The sequence below is a fragment of the Rhamphochromis longiceps genome, linkage group LG3 (genome assembly GCF_057381845.1).
Source record: "Rhamphochromis longiceps isolate RC_006_pf linkage group LG3, R_longiceps_female_GT1.1, whole genome shotgun sequence".
Classification (NCBI taxonomy): Eukaryota; Metazoa; Chordata; class Actinopteri; order Cichliformes; family Cichlidae; genus Rhamphochromis; species Rhamphochromis longiceps.
In genome coordinates, this window is record NC_140559.1 from 14,969,457 (window position 1) to 14,980,999 (window position 11,543).

Genomic DNA, 11,543 nt, shown 5'->3' on the forward strand with positions numbered 1-11,543 from the left:
ATTCACAACAACATATATAATATTTTAATAATAATATAACCTTTATTTAAACAAACAGAAGAAAACGTTAATCACTTCTATATCCAAGAGGCAGCCAGTCAAATGTTCTCTATTTGAACCTCTGAAAGTCTGACAGTTTTTTGAACGAGCTGGAGGCAGAGATGCGCTTTTGGCTGAGAAGTGAGGAGGATGTTTTCAAGATGTGCTTAAAAGATGAATAAATACAACTGCTGTAAACTGAAGTACTGATTCAACATCTGTGCTGAAATAAAAGTTGAAAAAACCACTTCAAAAACGTCCCTTTATGCTCGCTCCTCTTCAGCAGGGCTAGCTAGATGCTAAAGTACCGCAACTGCAACTTATGGGCACCTGCAGTGGTTCCAGAGTGGGACAAAGAAACATAAATAAATAAAAAATATGTTCCACTTTAACCCACAACTTTAGCACGCATCATCTCTATTTGTTTAAAAATGTGGGCAGTAAAACTGAAAAGCAGTCAGAAAAAAACTACTCAAGTAAAATACAGATACATGAAAATTGTACTAAACAGTAAATAAACACAAATCTCTGATTTATGAAGATCTTCAGACCTGAGTCTGTGATGAAACTCAGCAGAACAGATGGGAAGCAGCAAAATAGACATTAGAAATGGATGCCAGAGAAACCTGAGGACCAGGTTTGTGGAGCTGGTGCAGGAGTTGAAACAGTAACTGGTGGTTTTCAGTAAGACACAACTGGTGAAAGATTGATTGTTAAATGTTTCTAGAACATACCCACGTACCCGTGCACATAATTGCACATAAACATTAAAGAGCTCAATAAAAACTCACACTGACACAAGTTACACAGCTCAGTCATCCTGAAGCTGAAGAACATCTGATTTCTTATCTGAAAATCTTTCAGACCCACTCTGATCAACACTGTTACTGTCCTACCACCAGCCACTTTATTAGGTACACCTGTTCAACTGACCCTAACTGCAAATATCCAATGAGTCAATCACATGGCAGCAAACCAGCTCATTAAGGCACGTAGACAGCATCAAGCCAGCCAACTCCAGTTCAAACTGAGCATCAGAATGATGACAAAAGGTGACATAAGAGACTTTGAATGTGACAGTCTGGTCTGCGTATTTCAGAAGATGCTGATCTGCTGGGATGCTCCCAACAACCATCTGTGGTGTTCACAGAGGACGGTCTAAAAAAGAGAAAATATCCAGTGAACAGCAGCTCTCTGAGAAAAAATACTTTGATGTCAGAGCTCAGAGGAGAATGGACAAACTGCTTCAATAGCTCTCATTATAACCAAGGTCTGCAGAAGAGCATATGTTAATTCACAGCCCGATGAACCTTGAAGCAGATGGGCTACAGCAGCAGAAGACCACACTGGAGCGGAAATGAGCTTCTCCCTTGGAGGTAGGGGGAGAAGTTCAGCCATCCAGGAGGTGCTCAGAGTAGAGCCGCTGCTCCTCCATAAAAAGGAGCCAGTTGAGATGGTACAGGCACGTCCCACTGGGAGGAGTCCCCAGAGCAGACCCAGGACATGCTGGAGAAGTTATATCTCTCGAGTGGCCTGGGAAGACCTTGTTGTGTCACTGGACAAGCTGGGGAGAGGCAGGCCTGGGCTTGTTTGCTTAGGCTGCTGCCCTGGCAACCCGGCCCCAGAGAAGCAGAAGAAGATGGATGGATGGATGGAGTATCATGTAAGGTAACCACCGATGGTGTTTTTGAAATTAATTATTTAAAGTGATGATGTTTCAGTGTTTCTGTGTAGTTTGTGAGTTTGTCTTATTTGCTGTTCTCTACAAACTTGATTTAATCATTTTATGGGAAAGAGCAAAAATCAAAATGAGCTTTCTGCACATTACTCACAAACTCTGAAACTTTACACTTATGAACTGAACTGTTTCCTGTGAGTTGCTGTGAATACATCTCATGCAGTTTATTTACTGTCCTCACGGTCCAGAAGCAGCAGCGTGACGAGCTGATGAAGGTAACAGGGAAGTGGTGAAGCTGAGGATGTCAGTGTTCTGTCAGTCGTCCTGGCAGCATGAAGATTACATCTGTGTCTCTGCTCCTCGGTGAGTCAAACACTGAAGTGCTTCACTCATCTATCACAGATGTCAGCTTTCACTCAGGAAACCACAGCTGCTAGCTGCATGTGCTAAATGTTGACCAGCCTTTGTTACGCAGTCTTCACTTCCTCTGTTGTAAACAAATTGTCCGTTATCTGCACTTAATCTAATTTCATTTCTCTGAGAGTTCGTATGCTTTGTTATTTTGATGATTCAAACATGAGCAGACCGAGACTCACACAGGACGTAAACCTGCAAATAACAGCAATAAAAACAGCTTCTGCAGGCTGTTCATCCCACAGCTGAGGTGGAATGAACACCTATAAACCAGGAGCAGAGTTGGAACTCAGAGTTCCTTCGTGTCCTCATGTCAGCTGACATCGCCCGGACAGACAACATCTCAGCTGCCATCGAGAAGGCCCAACAGCAGCTGCACTTCTCCTTGTGTCCTGTCTTAATTTTTTATAAGTTAGCTTCCTTATTTCTGTTCCCTCTTTATGCCTCCTTCTCTTCTTCCCCACTCTCACATCCTTACTTCTTGTCTCCAGTCTCCTTGTTCCTTCCTTCTTTACTCTTTTTACCCTTTTCTTCTTTCAGCTCATCTCCTGCCTCCTTGTGCGTTCTTGTCTCAAAGTTTCCTTCACCCTTGACTCCTGCCTCATTACCTCCTCTCTCCTTGTCTCCTCAATAATTTCACTCTTCTTTAATCTCTTCTTTTCTGTCTCCTCCATGTGTCTCCTTGATTCCTGCCTCCATGTTTCCTCCTCCCTTGTCTGTGAGGTTGCATGAAGGTGAAACATGTTCAACACAAACTGATTCTTCACATACATCTGGTGCAAATGTGTGTGTGTTGATGAAGTGTGAAATTCACAGCAGCCTAATTGAATTAGACACACACTCGTTTGTCTGACAAGATCTTTTCCAACAGATGTGAGCAGATGTGTGTGTGTGTGTGTGCGTGTGAATAGTGCGTTTGAAACAGCAGCATCTTCTTTACACATTTAAAATGTAATTCTGACCTCTGTTGATGAATCTCTCTCACACACGTACAGAGGTTCCTTCTCAGCTGTTTCTAACCTCAGTTAACCTTCAGTCTCAACACCGGGTCAAAGGTCAGCCCTCACATGCTGCACTTTAAACACAGTCCTGAGTTTCCTGTGAGGATCAGAGATGTCGATGACTGAGTTTGTCTGTGTGTGTGTACCTGTTTACACATCTTTGTGGGGACCAAAAATTGGAATGTTTTATACTTGTGGGGACCAGCAGCTCTATGGGGACAAAACTGCCCGTCCCCACAAGTTTAAAGGCATTTTTGTGGCTCAAAATGTGGTTTTAGTGTCAGGGTGTGTGTGTGAAGAGTAATTTGTCCTAATCTATGTCTGCGGGTCAGGTCTGCGTTTTATCAGGACCCATGTGTTCTGCAGGACCACCGCTCAGGTCCATCAGGTTTAAGAGGACGGGCTCTGACCTTCAGAACCAAACTGACCAGTTCAGCGGCCGAACAGCCATGAATCCTGACGCTCTGGAAACCGGAGACTCACTCTTACTCTGGCAAAGCTTCAGCTGTCTGACAGCGGCAGCTACACCTGCACCGTCCGTAAGTTTGGAGTAGAACTGGGTCAGTCAAGAGTGGAACTGCAGGTTCAGCGGGTCAAAGGTGGAGGTCAGTGCAAAGAGATTCAAAATCACATGTAGTGTCACAGAGTGTTAATCATTTTATGTTAACATCATGTAATGTTCATGTTTTCATTGTGTTATAAGTTCCCATCAGTGTCCCAGTGGCTCTGGGTGTCCTGGCTGTAGTTGCAGCTGTCATCGTGGGTGTTGGAGTTTACTGCAGAGGCTATTTTAAGGAAGGTATGTTGTGTGTGTGACGTGTTTGCATTGTGAATAATCTGAATCATCCCTAAACCTCAGATTTATTTTACTTGACTTGCAGTGTTTTTTCTTCTTCTTAATCTATTAGTTATGTTAATAGGTTGTTTTAATTGTCTCCTTTCTTTCAATAAAACACAAACCAGTGTTTCCCCATGTTTCATGTTCTTAAGGAATCCTCCAGCGCATTTTGCAAAACAGGCTCCTCTCTCTCATTGAGGTGGCAGAAAAAACAAAGCAGGGTGCCCGCATCATCCGTGTATGTACTAAAACTATATAAATCTAAGTATACATAGACATTTTTTTATTCAGTTGAATAAACATGTCTTTTCATGTATTAGGTTAAACAGCACAAAACTCAAAGATACCATGGGCAAGCAGCTGTCCCCCTGTACAAGAATGAGTATACCTGGTTGCAGCGTTACCATCATATCAGAGAGTATGTTGAAGGCTGTTCGGAGGCACCGACTTTTTTCCACAGTTCTAGTGGAGGTGTTCTTCATAGACTACCGGTATTTTTCAAGGCAGCCTGGGAGATGATGAATCTGGGGATTGCCCCCACCTTCAACATGCTACGTTCCTCCTGTAGCACTTACGTGAGAAAACCTTTCATTTTTATTTTTTGACACACAATGAAGTAGGTTAAAGTGTCATGGGTTTTATTCATGTGGTTTCTTTTTAAAACATTATTCTTTCAGGCCAAGCGACAGTTGGGACGTAAATTTTACGACAGAGTGGCAACATTTATGTGCCATGATGCCATCACAGCCAAAAGATTTTATCAAGGTTATTTAAATAAGCTAAAGTGAAGTCATATATTTATCTATACACTTACATTTATTCATATTTAGTAATATTGCTTTGCACAGCTGAGGACCCTGCAGAGGACACACTCCAGAGCTGAGCACTGACCACCAATGCAATTGCAAAATATGCAGCAAGGAAAAGGAAAAGGAGAGAGGACAGAGGATCTGTGCAGGACGAGGACAGTGAAGGATCTGAAAAGGAAGAGCAGCAGTCATCAGGAACAGAGGAGCTTTTAGACAGAACGCTCTTCCAGTGTAGCAGTAACAAGGTATGTGTGCCCTGATTCCCTTGGTAAGAGTTTTGATTGGTTGCACTTCTTTCATATATAATCATTTACTCCATCATGAACAAAACATATTTAATTTGTACCATAGACAGATGGTGAGCCCAGGTCAGGGTGAGGGTGCCGGTAGTGCCGGAGCCACAATAAACGAAACTAAACAGGATTTGAAAAAGGGGGTGGAGCATCTACAAAAAGTGACATACCAGTTGCGCAAGAGAAAAGTATGTAATGTATGTTCATGTACTTGTTTTTAGTGTTTTCACTGATTACTAATCTTTTAGCTTTTTACTTTTACTTTTCTAAAATCAGATGGTGGTCTTTTACAAAAATGATAGGACAGATGTGGGGAAACTCACACAAGAAGACAATCCAGAAGAGGAGGAGGAGGATGAAGCGAGGGAATGGGTTCCTAAGGTGGGCAGGAAAAATCCAGCAGAGTTTCTTCTCCTGCAGTTAAAGATGTAAGTGTTTTGTTTCCAAACATCCATGAAAATGAGTAAAATATATATTTTTCTGCTCTAAAAGCAGTCTGTTAGCTCATCTGAAGATGATGGGACAGATGACTGGAAACCCACACAGGATGAATCTGAAGGCTATTCAGAAGAGGAGGAAGAACAAGAACGTAAAAGGATTCCTAAGGTAGCCATGAAAAACAAAACTGGGTGTCCTATGCCACAAAGAGAGGTGAAATTCATCCTCAGTTTCGGTGCTTCCACAATCAATCCATCAAAAATGAGCCAAACATATTATTGTCTTCTCTGAAAACAGATGGCGGCAGCATCTGAAGAGGATGGGACACATGATAGCAGACCCACACAGGATGAATCTAAAGATGAAGCAGAACATTTGGGACAATGATTCACAAAGTGGCCATGGAAAAGGTAAAAATTGTCCTCTGTTTCAATGCATTCAACAAAATATGTCTTTGTATTCTTTGACGTCAGATGGTCAGCTCATATGAAATATGCAAGGAGTAAAGGTATTGAAGGTACATGAGTTTAAATATCTGGAGTCAAGCATCCAAAGCAACAAGCAGTGCAAAAGGCCAGGCAGGGGATGGCAGGGCTCAAGATGCTAAGATTTTGTTTGGGAGTGACCAGAATGGAGATGATTAGAAATGAGTGCATCAGAGAGACAGCTCATGTTGAGTGGTTTGGACACAAAGTTAGAGAGGCAAAGCTGACATGATTTGGACATATGTAGAAGAGGCATAGTGAATATATTGTTCCATATGGAGCTGCCAGGCAGGAGGGAAAGAGCAAGCCCTTAGAGGGAGTTCAAGGATATAGTGATGGAGGATATAGATAGGGTTGGTATGAACGAGGAGGCGGCTATGGATAGGATAAGATGGAGGCAGATGATCCACTGTAGTGACCCCTAAAGGGAGGAACCAGAAGAAGAAGAACTCAGCTTATTCGAAGAGGATGGAACATGATGGGAAACCTTCACCAGATAAATTCAAAGACAATTCAGAAAAGATGTGTTTGAGGAAGAGGTGAGTTAGCTGCAGTCCATTTTTAGTGAGGTCATGAGGAGGAGTAGAAAGCTGCAGTAAATCTAATGATCGTGCTGGTGTATGTATAATACCAGCAGTGAGTTCTGAGGACTTGGACGGTCCAAAAACTATTTGCTAACAAATCAGCACAGGCACTTATAGTGGTGCACTATTACAAAATGCTTTTACTCACAAATAGGGGGCTAAAGTTCATTCCTTGCAGTTTGATTTGTTTCTAAAACCATCAATACCAACATGAAACTGGTTTATAATTTTTTTCTTCTTCTTGCATTTCTGTGTGTTATATGTACAGGACAGGGAAACGGCGATGAGCTCATTACGATTACAACACCAAATTCCAGTTGTTACATAACAAATCTGAACATTACATCTAGATGAGCTAAAGTAACCTTGTTTTTCTTTGTCGATCATCATTTTTCAGATGCAGCAGGCCTATGTAAGCCAAGACACAGCAAAGACTGTGAATAAGAGTTCAGAAAAAAGGGTGATTCACCAAACCAGATGCTTGAAGAGGCTCACTTTTCATCAGTCAACTCTCTTTGAAGACACGATACCCAGATCTGGTAACTGGAAACCAGCAGCTGTAGTAAAAATACACAAGTTCAAAGAACTTTAAGGTGGAGTGGTATTTATTTATTTCTCATATGGTCTTAGATAACAACAAGAAAGACCAAAGTGGAGTGTCATCTGCAGCAATAATAACCTCAGGTAAATATTAACATTATATTGCACAATATGAACAATGTTAAGTTAATCAGTAAGTAAATGATTATTTTCTTTTTCTTTTTTTTTGCCTGTCCCGTTTGGCTCTTTTGCATCAGAATTATTGTCTAAAGGCAAAGAAAGATGCCCAACGGATTTACTTTACCAAATTGACCATCCCAGCCTTGCCGTAATGGTCCATTTGATTCACCTTTTATTGTTTATTTTAGTTTCACTTGCTGAATACGGGACAGACTTGACTGGGGGAAAGAAGGGGAGAAAGAAAGAGAAACAGCTGAGAAGAGGGACGGGGGAGAAGGGCAAAAAACAAAAACCAACAGAATGGGCAGAAAAAAAAAAAGAAAATGTTAAATTTATTAAAATTAAAAATTTATATTTAATTGTGTTGTGGTTTGCAGTGTTTTGTGTTGTTTCACTTTAAATTTGTAAAAGGAAAAAGCTGAAAATTTAAATAGTTAAAAGTTGAAATGTGAATAGTTGATTTTTGTATTATATGATTTATTTATTACATTTTATGTGGAGTGAATAAATAAAAGTATATTTACGGTGGTCCCTACAGACAAAGCACATATAAACTTCAAATCACGTACGAACTCTGAAGCACGTACAAACTCCGAAGCACGTAAAAACACGTAAAAACTCAGAAGCACATAAAAACTCAAAACACGTACAAAAGACAACAGAAGTGCTCCAGGATGCTGGGCGCAGTGTTGAGCTTTTGTTACCTCGTGGCTACACAAGCCAGCAAGTACCAACAACCAGATTTGGTGTGTGGTAGTAACAGGTAAATGAACATTGCTTTTAAATTATTTGAATATATATGAGTGCCTGTGTATAAATACACAAACAATACACATATGCTTTCATGCTTTCAATTGTGTAATTTAAGTGATCTAGTAGCTCTGCTTTGGAAGTTCAGTTCATGCTAGAAATGTGTTTTGGAGTTTGTACGTGTTTTGTCTCTAGGGACCACCGCATATATTTATATATAAACATATATAAATAAAACCACAATTTTTTTACGTTAGTAATTCCTTTTGTGCATAATTTTATAATATTGTTAATAACAAATTAATTAAAGCAACAAAGCAACCTGAAGAGCCGGTTCAGAGCCGAAAGACCGGGTTTTTTTAGTGAGCCGAACCGAAAGAGCCGGATCTCTAAAAAGAGTCAGAAATCCCATCACTAGTATACACTGCTACAAAACAGCACAAGAGAAGGAGGATTTAGTGTTTGTGTTATTACGAAACAAGAAGAGTTCCCAGATGGTACAGTGGACACATGTGTGACTCCTGTGATTAAAGCATCTTTCTTTCAGCTTAACGAGTGAACCGTCAGCTCGTTCAAACACACGTTAAAGTGCGTTTGGCTCGACACCACCGAACAGAGGCAGCAATATAACATTGACAGTGCAGTGGATCCTGCTTGTGCCGTGAAATTCAGGACTGCAAACCGAGCAGCATCACTGACTTTCAGCCTCTTGTGTTTGTGGATATAGGACTGACTTTAATTATCCATAAAATCATCACATTCTCTGTAAGATTAAAGTCAACTATTGAACGGCGTATATTTTGAAGTATTTACATCTAGTATTTACTCTAGATTTACCACAGAGTGAAATAATGTACGCATGGCACCAAATAAACACATACCAGACATGATTTAGGCTTTAGGAAGGTAATCCATGGATGATCTCTGTAACACGAACAACACAACATGAGTACTACCAATTCAGGCTAAGGCAGGAGCAAAATGTATGCAACTCCTACCTGTAACATCGGGGGAAGTTGAGTGACCGAAAAGCCGGATGACAACAAAATGACAACAGGTGAGCAATTCAGGGACGCTCAGATGACATCTAATATTTATAGCAGCTCCCCATAATGTGCTTGACTACTAGTGGGACCAAAAGCCAATAAATATAATATTGTGGCTGCATTTTGAACAAGTTGCACGCGGGACAAGCTTTTCCATTTTGGAAAAGATATATATATAAATCTTATAAAGTTTGTATCTGTCTTGTGTGAAACTTGTATGAAAAGCATATAAGTGTGAAAACAGATATAAGATCCCTTGAAAAAATTATATAATGAAACATGTATGTTTTGGATACTTACTAAAACAATGTATGAACGTTTCGGTCTGAGGTTATAAGAACCTCCAAAAGCACTCCCACTGTCATCAGGAGGTAAGCTGTTAACCGCTGTCTCCAGAGCAATGTCAGCAGACTCTTGCGAAGAGTTCCAGTCCAAGAAAAGTGGGACAGTATCAGTACGCTCACAGTATCAGCAGGAGAGACAGTGTTTTTATCAACAGCATCAAAGTCACTACGGTCTGGGTCTGAAAGAGCAGGAGACAAGCTGCTATCTGGAAGACTGAGATCCAAAGCTTACGAAGCCTTTAGATTTGTATATTTGCCAGATAAAGCTATGGCCCAGGGGTAGAATAGTTGCAGGTTTGCAACATTCTCTCCAGTGTCCACTGTGGTGAGACAGTAATTTGCACCACACATCCTCTTGGAGATAGAGTAGGGACCAGTGTAAAGGGGGGGGCAACTTCGCAGAAAAGTTGGATGATGCATCTGATTTGGGGTGCAACTTTACTCTGACTAGGTCTCCAACTTCATAAGAGACCAGGCGACATCTCAGATCATAGAAATGCTTTTGTCGTTTATGACTCTCTACAAGCACCATGCTTGTACTAGTTAACCCTAACCCTGATCATGACCATCCTGAAGTGAAGCTCTCAGGTTATCTGAGTAAGACGTTTCAGGGTCATTCAGTCCTTCCCAGGAGGGCTGAGTAATGAGGTCCTAGGGCGTGTCCAACTCTCGCCCATAGAGCATCATAGATGGTCTCAGGCCTGTGCTCTTGTGAGGCACAGTACACAGTGCAAAACAGATCTGGGGAAGATATTTGTCCCATGAAGCGTGCTTATCCCCAACATATGCTCGAATGGCTGTCTTCAAAGTGTGAGTTACACGATCAGTTGCATAAGTTTGAGGATGGTACGCAGTTGTTAGTCTGTGTTCAGTTCCAAATGTTAGCACAACATGCTCAAATAGTTGATGAAAGGTGTTCCCCTATCAGAAACAAGGTAAGATCGAGCAAAAATGTCAGTAATGAACTTGTTAGCAGCAACCTGAGCAGTGGCTTCTCTTACAGCACTCACTTTGATCCATTTGGAGAAATAGTCCACAAAAACAAGGATATAAGCATTCCCTCTTTGTGTGCGGGGCAGTGGGCCAACATAGTCTACACACGTGTACTCCCATGGTCTTTGTGGTTGGATAGGGACTATAAGGTCTGCTGTTTTTCTTTGAGTTGGCTTTGTGGCTTGACACAAAAAGCATGAGACCACATACTTTTTCACATCATAGTTCATGTTTTTGCCAGAAGAATGTGAGAAGCAAGCATGCCAGCGTTATTGCAATGCCCAGATGTCCGGCTGTAGGATGATCGTGGTAATACTTGAGCAGATAACCAAGGAGTGCAGTAGGAGCTGTTGTGGAAGTTTTCCACTTAAATAAAGCCTGCAGACGAGCGATGAGCGGTAGCTAACATTCTTTAATCCAAACACACAAAGACAACAGACAACCAAGCTTGATGAAGTCCCTGCATGTCCGCGGGACAGACGGTCAGCAGAGTCTCTCGAGCCTAGCATGGCTCTCAGTTAAATACCTTCTCCAGGAACAAAAGGCACTACACAGCTGTTTCACACCTTAAGGTTCACACTCCCTTGCTACCTCCCAGAGTCCTCGAAGACACAAAAGACTCTTCCTGTGGAGTTCCTGTTTCCCCCAACATCCTTACTAGACCCCCTATTAACGTATGAGTGTCAGACATGTTAAAATCCAGTGGCACCAAGGCATCATACAATAATGTGATTAATACATAAGTGAAAGAAATTCCTATACAGAGCAAACAGTTTAATCTGCTTGAGTGGGTGGAGGCCATCGTGTACAACGTACTTCTTCAGATGATTATCCTCCTCAGTTTGTTGGTCACTTTCCAGCTGATGGAGCAATGAGCCTGTGGCTGGGTCCTCAAGCTGCAATTGACGAACATGCGGGCGGTCCAAAACAATTACAGAAGATAGAGCACGAAGGTCCATGCTTCCAATCACAGCATAGGGAGGGAGAAGATCGATAGGGGCATCCACATCTGGGAGGGGATTACGTGAAGGGGTATTGGGCGCCTGATTACGTTCTCCAGGTTTGTGGATAATGCTGAAGTCAAAGTCATGAAGGCAAAGAGACCACCGAG